Raw genomic sequence first — 18,111 nt, forward strand, 5'->3', positions numbered from 1 at the left:
TTTATTTTTTCATTTTCAGTCAGCGAACTAACTAAATAGGGTTGGATAATGGGGGGGGGGGGGGGGGGGGGGGGGGGGGGGGAATACGCAGCAAAGGTCAACGGGTCAGGACTCGCACCCGTGTTGGCCTGTGTCCAAGAACTAAGGCGTCCGAACACGGGTCACACATTTTTACCCCTGTATCATGGCCACGCCCCAAAACTATTTATATCTTAAATTGAATTTTAATTCATTCCAAATGCGTCAAAATGAGACATACAAGCTCAAATATATACATACATTCACCTAAATCTTTTCATAAATGATGCTGAAGGTTGAGGCTGCACAATATATCGCAGACACGTCTTTATCTCAATATTAGTGTGTGCAATATTCACACCAAAAAGGACTGTTTGGAGTGCAATAATAGTTGAGTAGTATATTCCAACTTTTATGAATTTGCATGCTTCATGCTAATGTAATGCTTAGTTAGTAGAGTCTCACCGCAGCACATCCTCACACCGGACACAATGACACAGCCTCAAATATTAAGGTCACAGAGTGATGGATGCACAGATGACAAAGAAAACTAAGAACAAAATAGGCATATATTGCAACTGATATCATCACAATAATTACCAACATCATCACCATCGCAAGATTTTCTAATCTCCTGCAGCTCTAATGAAGGTTCTAATCCACCTTTTACCTTGACAGTCCTAAGACCTATAAACTTCTCTTTGAAAAAAATCTGTTTGATTGGATTGTACAATAGGAACAACGAGAAGCTAGGGAACTCAGTGAGGACCCAGAAGAACTGTAGATTTACCACCAGTTGGGGAGAACAACTTCATATTCCAAGACCAATTTAAACAACTGCAACCAAGTGCAAATTCACAACCCTGACAAGTCTGGAAGATGACAAATTGTCACGGTCAGAAAAAAGTTAGTTAGAATGTTCCAGAACAACCCAGGAAGCACCAAAGCACGAGTCTGTCATGGACTGGACACACTAGAGTGACAGTCCACAGTAAAAACAAAAGGTTTTACATGATCATGAACCAAGAGGATGTTTCCCAAGAAAGATTAAACTGTGTGTACTATAAAGCATGGTGGTGGTGGGATGATGCTGTGGGGATAGTATCCCTGCCAGCGGTACTAGTTATAGACTTATTATAGGAGATAGAACAGGCTAACAATAAACTACTGTAATGTTTTACCCAAAGTCTGTGCTAGAAAACCAAACAATGTAAAGTAGGAGTACACAAGAACACACTCAAATATTTCTCAAATTCTTGTTAATGGATAGTAAAAAGTAACCTTAAGCAATAAATCATTATTATATGTTGCATTATCATTCCATTATAGAAAAGATAGGTTTAAAAAAAAAAAAAAATACGCCAAAAAAACATATATGGCCATGAGGAGTAGATGTAAATACCCGACCTGAACTGTCTATCAGCATAAAACAGAAAACAATCTGTATGGAGACACATTGTACATAATACCATCTCTCACTGTTTGACAAAATTACTTCGGTGCTTAGACAGAAGAACTCCTTGATTATAAGAAAACAACCCAGGCCAGAGAGCTTAGGTAGTTTTCAGTTTTATGATTGAACCTTTCCATCTTGACTAATTTTTGCGAGGTTTCAACAGAGACCTCAGTGGAAAAAGTAGCCTGGGCTAACGAGCTACAAAACATGCATCTGTGTAACACTCTGAGGAGGCGCTAATAATTACCACATTGACCCATTAACACTTTAGTTAAACTTTGAGAAAATGTTTAAACGTTTTTGATTACTTGTTTACTCGGCCAAGAAGGCAGCAGTCTATAAACCCTTAAAGTTAGCCGACTTTGCTAGCTGTCTGCTGGAGACAAAAAGTTTTTCCACAGATCAAACTTTTCTTCTCTGGCTGTGTGGCTCGTACGTAACACCGCTTACCGTGGAAGACGCTCAATTTGTTTTTCTACTCCAGAAAAACGCGCCCAAGTCTTTTAGTCTCGGCTGTCGCTAAATGGAAAAGTATTGGAACTTAAATGGAACTTACCTTCCAGTCTCTGCCGCCGCTCCCCGGGCCGTCTTCAACACCCGACACCGCAGCCGGACCTCCGAAGGGCCGTGGAGCTGGGAGAGGAGAAGCCGTATGGGGTCCAGGCGCTGACTGGGAGAAGAACTAACAACACCGAGGCCCCGGGCCTGTGTCCTCGAAACAGCAAGGAGCGCAGTCAAAGCCGAGCCACAGCCCTCCGCTGTGTGACAGAGACTGCGGGAGAACTTTTTGACAGCTCCTCGTCTTCGCCCCCCCTCCCCTCTGCAGCCCTTCACTTTTCTCTTTTTCCTCACTTCCAGCAGATACGAATCAAAATACTGTCACAGAATATGGCGGCTGCTTCAGCGAGCTGTTATCGCGAGATGAAGAAATTGTTTTCCTTTTTTCCCTAGTTTCCAAAGTTGTGTTGCTGAAGGAGGAGACCGTTCACGGTCGCTAAATAGGCCCGGCGGCTTGCAGGTCCAGAATTTGCAAATAAAAGAAAAACTAGAGGAAGTGTTTGGTTTAGGGCTGGAAGGATGAAAACTATTTTTCTAATGAAGTTAGCTCTATCACCAGCATTTAGCGATCTTATTTGAATTTTATCCTAATTGGTACCTGTTCCAAAACCTGGAGCTGGAATGTTTTAACGCAAATGAGTACATTCATAGAGCAGAAACAGGCAAACAAGCAACAATTTACAGCAGCTTATTTGAAAATGGATCTCAGATTGTTGTGCTGAGTTCTCTACAAAAATTATTATAACTCGGTAAACATATATTAGAGTTACTAGAGTGAATGATTTAAAACATTTTTTACAAATAAAAAAACAAAAGTGCGGTGTGCAAATGTATTCACCCCCCTTTACTCTTAGTGCAACAAATTGCCTTCAGAAGTTGCCCAAAAGATTGCTAATGACTACATAGAGTCCATCTGTGTGTAATCTAATCTCAGTACAAATACAGCTGCTGTGTGACGGCCTCAGAGGTTGGTTAAGAGAATATTGGGGAGCAAACAGCATCATGAAGTCCAAGGAACACAGCAGACAGGTCAGGGATGAAGTTGTGGAGAAGTTTAAAGGAGACTTTGGCTATAAAAAGATTTCCCAAGCTTTGAACATCTCACAGAGAACTGTTCAATCCATCATCCGGAAATGGAAAGAATATGGCCCAACTGTAAACCTACCAAGACAAGGCCGTCCACCTAAACTTACAGGCCACACAAGGAGAGCACTGATCAGAGATGCAGCCAAGAGACCCATGGTGAGTCTGGATGAACTGCAGAGATCCACAGCTCAGGTGGGGGAATATGTCCACAGGACAACTATTAGTCGTGCACTGCACAAATGTGGTCTTCATGGAGTGGCAAGAAGAAAGTCCTTGTTAAAAGAAAACCATAAGATGTCCCGTTTGCACTTTGCCAGAAATCATGTTGGAGACACAGCAGACATGTGGAAGAAGGTGCTTTGGTCAGACGAGACCAAAATTGAACTTTCTGGCCAACATGCAAAACATTATGTGTGGCTGAGAACTAACACTGTACATAACTCTGAACACACCATCCCCACTGTCAAATATGGTGGTGGCAGCATCATGTTCTCTTCAGCAAGGACAAGGAAGGTGGTCAGAGTTGATGGAAAGATGGATGGAGACAAATACAGGGCAATATTGGAAGAAAACCTGTTGGAGTCTGCAAAAGACTTGAGACTGGGGTGGAAGTTCACCTTCCAGCAGGACAACGACCCTAAACATGAACCCAGGACTACAATGGAATGGTTTAAAACAAAACATATTCATGTGTTAGAATGGCCTAGTCAAAGTCCAGACCTAAACCCAATAGAGAATCTGTGACAAGATCTGAAAACTGCAGTTCACAAACACTCTCCATCTAATCTGACTGAGTTTGAGCTGCTTAGCAAAGAAGAATGGGCAAAAATTTCAGTCACTAGACGTACAAAGCTGGTAGAGACATACCCTAAAAGACTTGCACCTGTAACTGCTGAAAAAGGTGGTTTCACAAAGTATTGACTCAGGGGGCTGAATACTTTTGCACACCACACTTAAAAAAATTTTATTTGTAAAAAATGTTTGAAATCTTGTATAATTTTTGTTCCACTTACAATTGTATACCACTTTGTGTTGGTTTTTCAGATAAATTCCCAATAAAATATATTTATGTTTGTGGTTGTGATGTGACAACACGTGGAAAAGTTCAGGGGGTATGAATACTTTTACAAGCCACTGTATTACAACCCCTCTTGGCTGCTACTCTGTTAAATGCTTTCTAGACGTTTCCGGTTAAGTGGAGGGCCAGATTTGAGTAAATTTTCAGTTGCGGCCATTTTGAGGTGATTTACTGAGAACTGCGTCGTAAGACATTAAAAGCTTGTTTAATGACTTGACCCTGCCTTAAACTGCTCCATAATTTCATTGGTGACCTGTCTGCTGTGTTCCCTAGTCTTCTATATATTGTTTATCATGTTCTCTAACAAACCTTTGAAGCCTTCAAAAACATTTACATTTATAATGAGATTAAAGCTCACACAGGCATATTGTGCAATTGGTTACATTTGATTTTTAGGTGTATCAGAGTAAAGAAGGCTTAAACAAATGTATGTCATATTTTCTGGATCTCTTAAAACTTTTAAAGAACAATTTTCCTTCCACTGGGGCTTATGCAGCTCTCTGAATGATTTTGTAGTGACCTAATTCTTGCAAAGCACAGAGAGACGGACAGTTTATTATTTTTTATGCCATAACTGTCACTGACCATTTAAGAATCTTTTTAAAATGGAACAAATTAGATACAACACAAAGTAATGGTCTTCTATTAACCATGCTGTTTGCTTTAGTAAATATCCCCGCAACCATCCAGCGACGGTTACTCAAAAGCAGACTTGGTTGCACCCAATTATTAAAAATGACTGAATTCAGCAAGTCCTTTAAAAGAAGGAGGGACCCATGTTCTGTTGTTGTTGCTGAACCGACGATAAAATTGTTCTCAAGACTAATAAATAAAATATTTAACCCCCCACCCCACCCCACCCCCATCCAAATTTGAAAACTATGCCTTTCCTTAAATAATCCAAATTTATGAGACCCTATTTATGTTTTTAATCTACAGGGATTTACAGATGTACTTTTTTATTTCCCCTAAAGTTTAAAATTAATTCACAATAAAATTATTTTTGCATAAGTATTAAAAAAAGAAAAAGTCAAATCTTTGTGAATTGCAATTGCTTTCAACTTGGTGATTTTGACCCTCGTAGTCTGGACACCACTGGGTTGGAGTCAAATGATTGCAGTTTTGCAACATACATACAGTACATGTTGTAGTCTTAAGAACTTAACAGAGTTATGTATCAAAACAGTGTATGAATTCAGAATATATCTTAACTCAACATCAGGAGGAATAATTCATCAGTGAACTATTGTAGAGTGTTTAATTTGATTCATGGATTGTCTCATGGCAATCAGATTTTTATTGCCAAGAGGTTTAGCAATGTTAGGAAACACACTCAAGCTCCAAAAAGACTCCAATGAGTTATGAATTAAAACAAAAATGAAGAAGTCAATGTCATGATTTTACAAACTACCACTGATCATAAAAAATAATAATTATATTCAACGGCCTGGACTGAACCACTCCAGCAACATAAACATCCAAACAGACTTGAACCTGAAAAGCTCTTTCCAGATCATCATCGTAGGGAGAAGAAGACCAAACATGATGAGCTCCCTCATCGGGGGATTGTAAACACACTTTGCTGAACCACTCAAGCATCTGAAGGGCTGCCAGGTAGTATAAGAAAGTGCTCCACTGTGAAGTGATTTTTACCTTTACATCTGAAGGAATTTTTTCATTTGGTTTCTGCTGGTTTTAGTCTTTCATCTTCTTTTCAGTCCAGAAAAATTTATTCAACAACTGCTACAGCGATGCCATTGAAGGTTGAGCCAGAGTTTTTTTGTCTCAAGAAACCCTCTGATTTTCTCTTTTTTGTAAAACCTGATTGAAAGTAACATTGACATGTGGACTGGTATAACGTAACCTAGAAGATTAAGTTGGTGTTCCTGTTAGGGTTTTTGGGGAATTATTTTAGCATCTTGCAGTCTGCTTTTAGAGTTAACCTACTTGTTACGTAGTTGCATGTAGGCAGTTGTATTGAATGTCCCCCACTTGTGTTTTTGTACAGTTGAATGGAGGATTTAAATCTTCTTTAAATCCCTTACCAGACTCATAAACTGCTATAGTCTTCTTTCTGAAGGCCACAGAAAGTTCTTTGAGTCTCACCATCTTGTTCTCTCTCATTTCAACAGTAATCAGAACACCAAACTAAATCTTTGAAGTTGAAACAGGGAAAACCTTCAAAATGCAGATTAGCAATGTATTAAACATGCGCATCTGATATGATACACCTGTGTGTAATTCTAGCCATTTTAACTGGGAATAACTGTGGAGATGTCCAAAAATATTCCTGACCACAAATTACATTTTCTTAAATTAGCAGCACAGCAGACAAAGATGCCACATGTCGTTTTTAAATCTGGGGTCTTGAGCTGACCACTTCTAAAATGTACAAAAACTATTGTGTTAGATATTAAATTGCTCCAGTATCACCTCATTACTTTGCAAAATCTCATTAGTTTCCGGCGACCCAAACAAAACACAACTTCAAAGGCCTTCTCTGCCCACCATGAAGCCATTGTGTCCTCCAGTTTCCTTTTGCAATGCTGTGGCCAGTTATTTTCAAAAAGATACTTTTTTTTGGTTCATTCTGCAGCGACATCATAAACAGGTGGCCCATTTAACTTGTCTTTTACAAGATAATTGATGTGAACCACATCTCTTGCTTGCTGCTTCTGGTTGCATGAACCCACACATGGGGCTGAGTGAGAAAACAGAGGCTTGTGGGAACCTTTGTGAAAAATCGACTGCACATTTGTTCTTCAGTGAACTGGGTGGAAACGTGGCGTCTCGTGTGTTGGCGTAATGCGGTGACTAACACACAGAAACACTCACTAGGATCGTGCCCCCTGCTATCTCGCAGAGACCGTGACCCTTGACTCTTGAGTTTAAAGCCTAGGGAGCAGAATTCCCCTTCTCTGTGAGCAGTAAACTGTGGGGACAGTGCAGCCTCTTATGCTCTCTGAACACTGCTCTAATTACTTTGCACAAGGCCTACCACACTTTGTGACAAACCCGTAGCATGCAGGGTTTAGTGTCAGCTCAGTGAATCAGCAGGAAAACTAAACAGAATCAAAATTCTTAAGAATTTCCAACTACTTAACTTTGTGAATCTGGCCGCAGCTTCTGTCTAATCCAGTGTCAGTCACCTTTAACAAGAAGCCCAAAAAGGGGGCCTCAATGCCTTGCTGTCCTCACCAACTTCATTTGTGTGAAAACATGCCATGCCAAGATAGAGAATACAGAGCATGGCAAAAGTATTAACATGCCATGAACCTCTCTACATTTTGTCACACAACAATCGCCAACTTCAATGTATCTGCACTGGAATTTTATGTTTTACAACATGCATAATTGTAGTGAAAATAAAGTGACACATGGTTTTCAATATAGCAAACAAAAAACAATCTGACAATCATGACATTCTTTTATAGTCACCTAGTACCAGTTTTGCACATCTGGAGATCAAATGTATTGTCCATTCTTGTTTGCGGAATAGCACAAGCTCAGTCAGACTGGATAGACAGCATCTGTGAACTTGAATTTTCAATTATTGCCACAGATTCCCAATTGGATTTAGTTCTGGATTTAGCTATTGGCTATTTTTTAACACATGAATCTGCTTTGATTGAAACCATTCCATTGTAGCTTTGGCTGCATGTTTAGGGTCGTTGTCTTGCTGGAACGTGAAAGTCTTTTGCTGTCTCTAACAGGTTTTCTTCCAGGAATGACCTGTTTTTAGCTCCATCCATTTTTTAATCAACTATGTCCAGCCATACTCCTACATGGCTTGTGGCAAACATCAACTAGGAATTCCTTTGGCTTTCCTTTAGCAATGGCTCAATTCACACAAATGTTCTTTAAAAGCCAGACTTGTGAACTTTTTGCAAGGCACTGTAAACATACAGTGCCATGCAAAAGTTTTCACCCGCCTTGGCATTTTTTATGTTTTCTTGCCTCACAACCTGAAATTAAAATTGATTCTTTGAGAGTTTGCCCCCTTTGATTTACAGAACACGCCTACAGAACACGCCTACAACTTTGAAGACGTTTCTTTTTTTTTTTTTTTTTACTGTGAAGCAAACAACAAATAGGACAAAATAACAGAAAACCTCTGTGTGCAGAACTGTTCACCCTCCCCTACAGTCAGTACTTTTGCAGCAATTTCAGCTACAAGTCACATCGGATAAGTCTCTATAAACTTGCCACGTCTTGCCTCTAGGATTTTTGCCCATTCCTCAAGATAAAACTGCTCCAGCTCCTTCATGTTGGATGGTTTTCACTTCTGAACAGCGATCTTCAAGTCTAACCACAGATTTTCAATTGGATTGAGGCCTGGACTTTGACGACGCCATTAAACCACTCAAGTGTTGCTTTAGCAGTGTTCTTTGTGTCATGCTGGAAGGTGAACCTCCATCCCAGTCTCAAATCACAGGCACACTGATAGTTTTAACTCATGAATATTCATGGATTTATGGATTTTTGGATAATTTTTCCCACAGCATGATGCTACCACCACCACGTTTTACTGTGGGAAAGGTGTTCTTCGTGTGATGGGCTGTGTTGGGTTTGCGCCAGACAGGGCATTTTCCTTGGTGGCCGAAAAGTTCAATTTTAGTCACATCTGGCCACAGCACCTTTCTCCATTCATTTGTGGAGTCACCCGCATGCCTTCAGGCAAACTCAAAACGTGCCTTATTATTTTTAACACCAAGTAATATCTTTTTTCTGGTCCCTTTTCCATAAAGACCTACTCTATGGAGTGTACGCTTTATTGTGGTCCCATGGACAGATACTCCAATCTCAGCTGTGGAACTCTGCAACTCCTTCAGAGTTACCTGTGGTCTCTGTGCTGTCTCTTTGATACACGCCCTCCTTGATCAGTCTGTGGTTTTAGCGGGCGGCCCTCTCTTAGCAGGTTTGTTGTGGTACCATGTGCTTTCCATTTGAAGATTATGGGTCTGATGGTGCCCCGGTGAACATCAAAGATTTTGATATATTTTTTTATAATGCCACCCTGACTTATTTTTAACAACTTTGTCCCCGACTTGTTTTTAGAGCTCATTGGTCATGGTGTGATGCCTCATACTTAGTGGTGTGGCAACCTCTGGAGCCTTTCACAAAAGGTGTGTTAATACTGACAGATCATGTGACACTGAGATCACAAACAGGTAAACTTAATTCTGTGACTTTTGAAGGTGATTGGCTGGAAAAGAAATGTATAGGGGCTTCATAGCAAAGGGGTGGACACTTATACCAATTTTATGCTTTTTCTTTTTATTATATATTTTTCTCTTTTCATTTTATCAACTTAGACTTCTTTGTGCAGTTCCATCGCATAAAATAGAATAAAAAATATTTAAATTACAGGTTGGAATGTAACACAATAGGTAAAAAGCCAAGGAGGGTAAATACCTTTGCAATTCATTGTACAAAGCATGATGTGCCAACTTGACCAAAGGGGAACATGTGCATTCGACAAAAACAGCCTGTAAAAAAAAAAAACAACCAAGCACGCTCCTCTGATATGCTTTCAGGAGAATGAAGACTGGCCACCCACATTCTTGGCATGGAAAGAAGCCCGTTTCTCACGGTCTGAGAACAGCTTGTCGTGGCTCAACAGTTTAGATTCAGCTCTGCAGTGGTCCTCTGGTCATTGCTCCTATCCTAAGCTAACTTCTTTGCTTGTCTGCTAGCCACTAGCAGAGGGTCATGCCGGCGCTGCTGTACAAACAAGCTCCATGCAGAGATACTGAGGACAGAGGAAATGCGGGCAGAAGAAAGTTGTTCTTTTCTTAGACATGCAGAAATGACAAATCAAACTGCAGCTTAAAACATTCACAGGAATTTTACATATACTCATGGACAAAAGAAAGTTAATTTTTATTTCAGTTTTACACAAAGATAATGACAAAAGATCCTCACCGATTGGAAAAAGTCCAATCTAATTACACCTTGCATTGCTTTAGTTAGTAAGTAGAAATTAGATGATGCTACTAAAATATTCATATGTTACTGACTGATTAATTAACGTGACCATAATTAAAGAAGCAGATGTTGCCAAGATGAAAAGACATTAGCATTGAGCTTAAAGAAAAAACTGTTAATGCCATCTTTTCGGGAATTGTAACAATATTTTCAAACTGTAGTGCCGAGGAAAAGTATTCCTGCCCCCTGGGATTCTTTGTGACCAACACAAAGTAGTGTATAATTATGACGTGGCACTGAAATGGTTTTCAACATGTGGTAAAAATAAAAATATAAAAAGTGTGCATTTGTATTGGACCCCCTGAATCACCACTTTGTACACCCATATTTTGCTGTAATTACAAGTGCAAGTACATCTGATACCTCTAAATGAAATCCATTGCAAACAATGGCCTTCAGAAATCACCCAATTATGAAGCAACAAAAAAACCCTTAGTATCTCTGGAGGAGGTCCAGAAATGCACAGCTCAGGTGGGAGAATATGCTGATAGGACAAAATTAGTAGTTGCGCACTCCACAAATCTGGCTTTCATGGAGGAGTAGCAAGAAGAAAGGCAGAGTTCAAGTTAAACAGGTTTATTGACAAACAAGAAAATGCAACAGGTTCGTCAGAGAATCCAAGTTCTCCTCGTATGTGCACTGAGGAAGAGAGGTAAGTGAGTACAGGTGGCTGGAGGTAATGTGCGACTAGAAATGTTCGAGGACAAGTCTTACTGTTACGAAGAATTGGAGTTTCCAGGGAAAGGTGAGTAACGCCACAGAGACTGAGTTTGACAGGTGAGGTTGTGGTGAGGTGGTGATTGTTCCTTTGTGTTTCCTTACAAGTGGTGTATGTGAAGTTGGAGGGTGGACAGGCAGGAGTCTTGCAGGCAGGTGATCCAGAGGAAAGGTTAGTGCCTTCTTTGGGTTCACAGGTTCCAGGAAGCTGAAGAAGACTCTTGGTTGGTGAGAGAGAAACCACACACACACACAACACAAACCTGTGCTCAGCTTTGTGACATTACAGTCAAAAGAACCTGTCCTGTTTGTCGCTTTCCACAAGTATGTAGGTGACAAAGCTAACATGTGGAAGAAAGTGCTCCAGTCAGATGAAATTAAAAGTTTAACTCTTTTGGCCCACACACAAAATGCTGTGTGCAGTCAAAAACTAACACTGCACATCAACCTGAGAATATCATACGTGTAGTGAAACATGTTGGTGCCAGCATCATGCTGTGGTAATACTTTTCTTCACACATGGAAAGTGGTCAGAGTTAATGTTAAGGTGAATAAAGCTAAATACACTGCAATGCTGCAAGAAAATCTGTTAGAAGCTGCACAAGACTTCAGTCTGAACAGAGCTCCACCTTCCAGCTGGACAATGACTCTAGATATACAGCTAGGACTACAATGGAATGGTTTGTATCAAAACATATCCATGTGTTAGAATGGCCCAGTCAAAGTCCAGAACTAAGTCAAATCGAGAACCTGTACCAAGATTGAACGTCCATGTTCCCAGATGCTTTCCATTCACGGTAACTGAACTTGATCAGTTAATAAACAAAGAATGGTAGAAGTCCCTTGCGCAGAGCTGGTAGAGAGTCCCCATAAGACTTTAAGCTCTAATTGCTGCAAAAAGTGGTTCTATAAAGTATTCACCAAGAGGGACTAAATACAAATGAATGCAGCACTTTTCAGATTTTTATTCATTCAGATATTTCAAGTTTTAAAAACCCTGTAAAAATCTCCTTCCACTTCACAATGATGCACCAATTTGTGTTGTTCTATCACACAAAAGAATAAAATACGAAGTGAAATTTGAGGGCATGAATTCTTCAACTACATGAGTTGTAACAAATCTCTTAAGTGAAGATCAATATTCATGAAACAGGAGGAAAATCGTACTCGTTGTCTTCCGCTTTATCGGGGCCCGGGTTGTGGGGGCAGCAGACTCAACAGAGACTCCCAGACGTCCCTCTCCCCAGACACAGACGTCCCTCTCCCCAGACACCTCCTCCAGCTCCTCCAGGGGGAGCCCAAGGCGTTCCCAGGCCAGCCGAGAGACATAGTCCCTCCAGCATGTCCTGGGCCGTCCCCTGGGCCTCCTCCCAGTGGGACGTGCCTGGAACACCTCCCGAGGAAGGAGTCCAGGAGGCATCTAATATACAGGTCCTTCTCAAAATATTAGCATATTGTGATAAAGTTAATTATTTTCCATAATGTAATGATGAAAATTTAACATTCATATATTTTAGATTCATTGCACACTAACTGAAATATTTCAGGTCTTTTATTGTCTTAATACGGATGATTTTGGCATACAGCTCATGAAAACCCAAAATTCCTATCTCACAAAATTAGCATATTTCATCCGACCAATAAAAGAAAAGTGTTTTTAATACAAAAAACGTCAACCTTCAAATAATCATGTACAGTTATGCACTCAATACTTGGTCGGGAATCCTTTTGCAGAAATGGCTGCTTCAATGCGGCGTGGCATGGAGGCAATCAGCCTGTGGCACTGCTGAGGTCTTATGGAGGCCCAGGTGCTTCGATAGCGGCCTTTAGCTCATCCAGAGTGTTGGGTCTTGAGTCTCTCAACGTTCTCTTCACAATATCCCACAGATTCTCTATGGGGTTCAGGTCAGGAGAGTTGGCAGGCCAATTGAGCACAGTGATACCATGGTCAGTAAACCATTTACCAGTGGTTTTGGCACTGTGAGCAGGTGCCAGGTCGTGCTGAAAAATGAAATCTTCATCTCCATAAAGCTTTTCAGCAGATGGAAGCATGAAGTGCTCCAAAATCTCCTGATAGCTAGCTGCATTGACCCTGCCCTTGATAAAACACAGTGGACCAACACCAGCAGCTGACACGGCACCCCAGACCATCACTGACTGTGGGTACTTGACACTGGACTTCTGGCATTTTGGCATTTCCTTCTCCCCAGTCTTCCTCCAGACTCTGGCACCTTGATTTCCGAATGACATGCAGAATTTGCTTTCATCCGAAAAAAGTACTTTGGACCACTGAGCAACAGTCCAGTGCTGCTTCTCTGTAGCCCAGGTCAGGCGCTTCTGCCGCTGTTTCTGGTTCAAAAGTGGCTTGACCTGGGGAATGCAGCACCTGTAGCCCATTTCCTGCACACGCCTGTGCACGGTGGCTCTGGATGTTTCTACTCCAGACTCAGTCCACGGCTTCCGCAGGTCCCCCAAGGTCTGGAATCGGCCCTTCTCCACAATCTTCCTCAGGGTCCGGTCACCTCTTCTCGTTGTGCAGCGTTTTCTGCTACACTTTTTCCTTCCCACAGACTTCCCACTGAGGTGCCTTGATACAGCACTCTGGGAACAGCCTATTCGTTCAGAAATGTCTTTCTGTGTCTTACCCTCTTGCTTGAGGGTGTCAATAGTGGCCTTCTGGACAGCAGTCAGGTCGGCAGTCTTACCCATGATTGGGGTTTTGAGTGATGAATCAGGCTGGGAGTTTTAAAGGCCTCAGGAATCTTTTGCAGGTGTTTATAGTTAACTCGTTGATTCAGATGATTAGGTTCATAGCTCGTTTAGAGACCCTTTTAATGATATGCTAATTTTGTGAGATAAGAATTTGGGGTTTTCATGAGCTGTATGCCAAAATCATCCGTATTAAGACAATAAAAGACCTGAAATATTTCAGTTAGTGTGCAATAAATCTAAAATATATGAATGTTAAATTTTCATCATAACATTATGGAAAATAATGAACTTTATCACAATATGCTAATATTTTGAGAAGGACCTGTAGATGCCTGAGCCACCTCAAATGGCTCCTCTCGATGTGGAGGAGCAGCAGCCTCCTGGATGGCCGAGCTTCTCACCCTATTTCTAAGGGAGTACCTGGCCACCCTACAGAGGAAGCTCATTTCAGCCGCTTATAAGCAGGATCTCGTTCTTTCGGTCATGACCCAGAGTTCATGGCCATAGGTGAGGGTAGGAACGTAGACCGATCGGTAAATCGAGAGCTTCACTTTTTGGCTCAGCTCTCTCTTCACCACAACCACTGCCTAGGGTGTCCTGGTGCCAAGTGCACTGGTGGACGCCCTTATGCTTGAACATAGTGTTCATTATGGACAATCCGTGACTAGTACAGAAGTCCAAAAACAAAACACCACTCGGATTCAGATTGGGGAGGCCATTCCTCCCGATCATTGAGGAAAATCAATAAGGTAAACTGCAATTGTGACAATTTGATTAAATAAAACAGGGGACACAGACATATAATGGGTCTGACTAGAAACAGGTGGGAATACTTAGAACATTTCTAGGAGTAGACCTGCAGGGATAAACTATCAAGATTAGGTGAGAGCTAGGGGGAAATGCAACTAAAACCAGGTAACCCACACCAAAACCAGACACTTAAACAGGAAACTAACGCTGAGGCATTTGAAGTTGCGCATTAAAGAGTTTACTTGGAAAAGCCTTTAACCAGAGATGGACAGCACTATAAAATCCCCACAAGGTCAAACTGGGCATTGGTCAGAGGAATGGCAAATCCCCCAAGAGCTCCATGTCAGACTCTACAGTCCTCAGTTAGCGTGTTAAATGTTACAGCTAGTGACAGAACAGTTGTAAAAAAAACTGGCCACACAAAGCTGGTTTGGAAGGGTTGGCCAGTGGAAATCCACCACCATACCTTCTATTGTGAGTGATGACTTAACTTGCAGCTAGACTTTACCATATTAATGTAAATTTTCCACAATACCCTGTCCACAACATTACTGTACCATTGCACTTTACATGTATGTGTCATCCTTCTCTTTTAAATCTCAGCATTTAACCCACTGGATCTTTGTATTTGGATTTCAGGTTTTATAGTCCCCTGTTCCCCAGTAAAAGGAAGCAACGATAAGAAGAGGAAATATCTCACATTTTATTTGCATAGTGTTTGATGTACCAAAGCAGTCAAATATATTCCTAGAAGTCAAACTCTGCGTCTGAAGTTCTTAGTTTTTACATAATAGGCAGATCACTTTTTTGCAGTACGGCTTTTAAATCAGCAGACTATGCAACCATTGTTACTAAGGCTTGTCTGGCAATAAAATAAAAAGTTTGTGGAACAGAGTGCTAATTGTTTGGTAACAATTTCAATGCAGCATCGTCTGTATTGTTGAACATTTCCTTCACTGAACAATGCGGGATGGCTTGTTGAAAGCTGCATGTTACAAAGCATTATTTGGGATCTTGGTTGATTATCTAGGCAATGAACCTTCAGCAGTAGAGGTTGGGCTAAAATATACAAAGACCTCCTTTAGGATACATGTTGAGCCAGAATGTCTGATTCCTCCCTCTTAAGTCTTAAGTCACAATTCCACCTTGTATATGTGTATATTGTATATATGTATTTAAGGACATAAAGATATATGCAGAATATATCTTATAATGCAAAAAAAAGAAACCCAGAGAGCAATAAAGCCGATTCTGATTCTGATTAAAGTTATGTGGTGTATTATGAAGACTTTTTGCACCTTTAACTCTTCTGACTGATACTTTCATCATGGTATTAGATGTAGTAAAAAATATATACAGTATTAACCCACATGTTGTTTTCCTGAGATTGTTAAACCATGCAAAGTCCATACATGGAAAAAGAGCTCTTTAAAGTAATGTTTGTTTCTGCTGGTTTAGAACATTGTAAGCTTTCAAAATAAATGCATTTGTGTCTTTCTTCTGAATGGGTTTACATGTCAGAAGACCTTGAATTAGACAGTTGCTTTCAGCTGGAATGCTATCTTACCCAGATTTGTTTTGGAATGGTCTCTTCCTGAAAACTTAAACAATAAGGTTTGGAAAAAAATAGTAGATCCTTTTTAAGACTAAAGCTGGAGTCACACCACCCATGTAGTGCCTATGTTACTCCTGATTCTCATGGATAGTCTGTGTCAGTCTGCATTAGTTTTGGTCAGTCCACAGGAAGAGTTAGCATAAAAGTCTATTAATGTGAGATGTGATGAAAACTGGCAAGTATGTGAGGGGAACCGACCCGAATTCAGTCACAGTCAAACCTAATTTTTTGCTTTTTATTCACTGTCTGTTTTTTTCAATTTTGAGAGAGTGGGAAAGCGAGAGGGAAAAAATGAAAAAAGTTCAACCTTTCATGTTTGGTTTTTAAAGGGCTCAAATGCAGGCAGAGCAATAAAGTGAAATATCTCTTATCTTTAAATAAAAACAACTTACAGTGTAGGCATGGAGGAGACAGAACATTAACCAGATTGGCAGAAACAGGCAGGGTAGCAGAGCGTCAGAGAACATGCAGTCAACAGAAGAAACCAGCAAGACTAGATGAACTAATCAGAGGAAATGAGTTGCAGCTGAGGCAGAGAGACAAAAGGCAGAGCAGCTGAAGGAGGGAGGCTAATTAACATGAATGGAGCAGAAACAGATAGAAACCCAGGGATGCATCTAATAAAATCTAACAGCAAAAAAACGTCTAGATATGTAAAGAATACTAAACAAAAGAGAATGACCTAATAACAAAAACACCTAACAATAAGAAGCATATGGAAATGATGTAAGCAAGACCCTAAGAACATAATAAACAACAACAAAATAAGAAAAATACATACACAGAAGACAATGAAAACCCAACACCTCAAGATTGCAACAAAACATTTATTTAACAAATAATACTTTGATAGTTCATTACTAGTACCCTTTAGAAATTGCTTTTAAGTAGTTGTATTAGTTACATGAGTTTATTTGTACAATTACTAAGGGATATATTAAAATATAAATATAATTTATTCCTCAGTATGCAAGGGAAACAATAGACTACTTCGGATCAATTATTGATTTTTTTGATGACTTGAATAAAAAAATGTAATACGTTATTTGAATTTAGGTGATATTTTAATTGTTTTTATTATACATATAAAATTATACAACTTATGCTTGTGTTGTATTTTCAACTAAAGATACTGTATGTGTGTAAAATCAGGAAAATTGATTCATAAAAATATTAAATGGAGGAGGAAAAAAAACAATCTCAATGGTGACTTACATTCACATTCAGAGTGTCTGGTAAGTTTTCAGCAGAGTGGAGAGTTTATTACCAATTGAAAATGTCAAGGTCTGCAGAGTGTAAGCATCTAGTCATGGTTGGACCCTCCTCTGAAAGCAGACTGGGAGTGAGTGGTGCGATGGCGGAGCTCCAGACTCCAATCTCCTACCCTTAAGGTCAAACTGACTCTCTGTGTATGGGCCGAGTGCTTTCCAACCAGAAGTGCAGCAGATAGAACAGACTCATGCCTGAGGCGAAGCTTAAATGGCTTCTATAAGGCTCTAAACTTTTGAACCTTTACTGAAGTGATCAGTAAAAACAAGCAGCCATCACTGAAACGTTATTGTTCCCTATAGGTAACACTTTTGCTGACCTCCAAAGATAGAGATATTCTGCATTGTTTATCTTATCTACAGGAGACAACTCTCTTAGGATCTTAAATTTGGGGGAAATTGAGACTAATTTTAGGTCTAATAGCTTGACTGAGTCGGGCTAAGACAATAGTTGCTAAGTTAAAACAACTTAAGCCCTCAACTTTAAATAGTATATTTTAAATGTTTCAATAGATTGTAATCACAACTTTACATCTTAATATTTTATGCAAACACTAATGTAAATCTTACTACTTTATGTGCACTAAGCTGACTGAATATGAATGCACAAAATGCGGTGTGCTTGGAGATGGAGGCTGGAGTGCAGAGCTGTTAGCTAGGCATAATTTATCACTGTCCTGCATGAAACAACAGCACTGCTGCCTTCCTTCTAATATTCTTTACCTAAATAACAGGATGAATTATTTATAGCTGCACGGATGCACGCAGCCTGCACACCTGCATGTAAAAGAAGTTTTTTGTTTTTGGACTAGCTGCTTAGCTCACTGTGGTTGGATGTACAGCAGGCCAAAAGTCAGCTAACATG

The 18,111-nt window shown here is 40.2% G+C and overlaps 1 protein-coding gene and 1 long non-coding RNA gene across 5 annotated transcripts in view; both read right to left on the bottom strand.

Annotated features, from left to right (window-relative positions):
* The window catches only part of tab2 (TGF-beta activated kinase 1 (MAP3K7) binding protein 2), a 44,837-nt gene extending 42,006 nt beyond the window's left edge, over positions 1 to 2,831 (bottom strand). For 2 of the 4 annotated variants that reach the window (XM_047387880.1, XM_047387877.1), the window contains exon 1: positions 2,031 to 2,827. The gene's annotated coding sequence lies outside the window, so the exon portion shown is untranslated. Of the gene's footprint in view, positions 1 to 2,030 lie in introns of all 4 variants that reach the window. The other 2 variants (XM_047387878.1, XM_047387879.1) reach the window with 2 other exon arrangements.
* Positions 2,832 to 10,744: 7,913 nt separating this feature from the next.
* On the bottom strand, positions 10,745 to 16,534 carry LOC124882515. Its single transcript, XR_007041920.1, has 3 exons — positions 16,371 to 16,534; positions 10,899 to 11,109; positions 10,745 to 10,823 (listed from the first exon to the last, which is right to left on the bottom strand). It is a non-coding gene; the product is annotated as an uncharacterized LOC124882515 (long non-coding RNA).
* Positions 16,535 to 18,111: the final 1,577 nt, after the last annotated feature.

Source organism: Girardinichthys multiradiatus, chromosome 15, assembly GCF_021462225.1.
Source record: "Girardinichthys multiradiatus isolate DD_20200921_A chromosome 15, DD_fGirMul_XY1, whole genome shotgun sequence".
In the NCBI taxonomy this organism is placed as follows: domain Eukaryota; kingdom Metazoa; phylum Chordata; class Actinopteri; order Cyprinodontiformes; family Goodeidae; genus Girardinichthys; species Girardinichthys multiradiatus.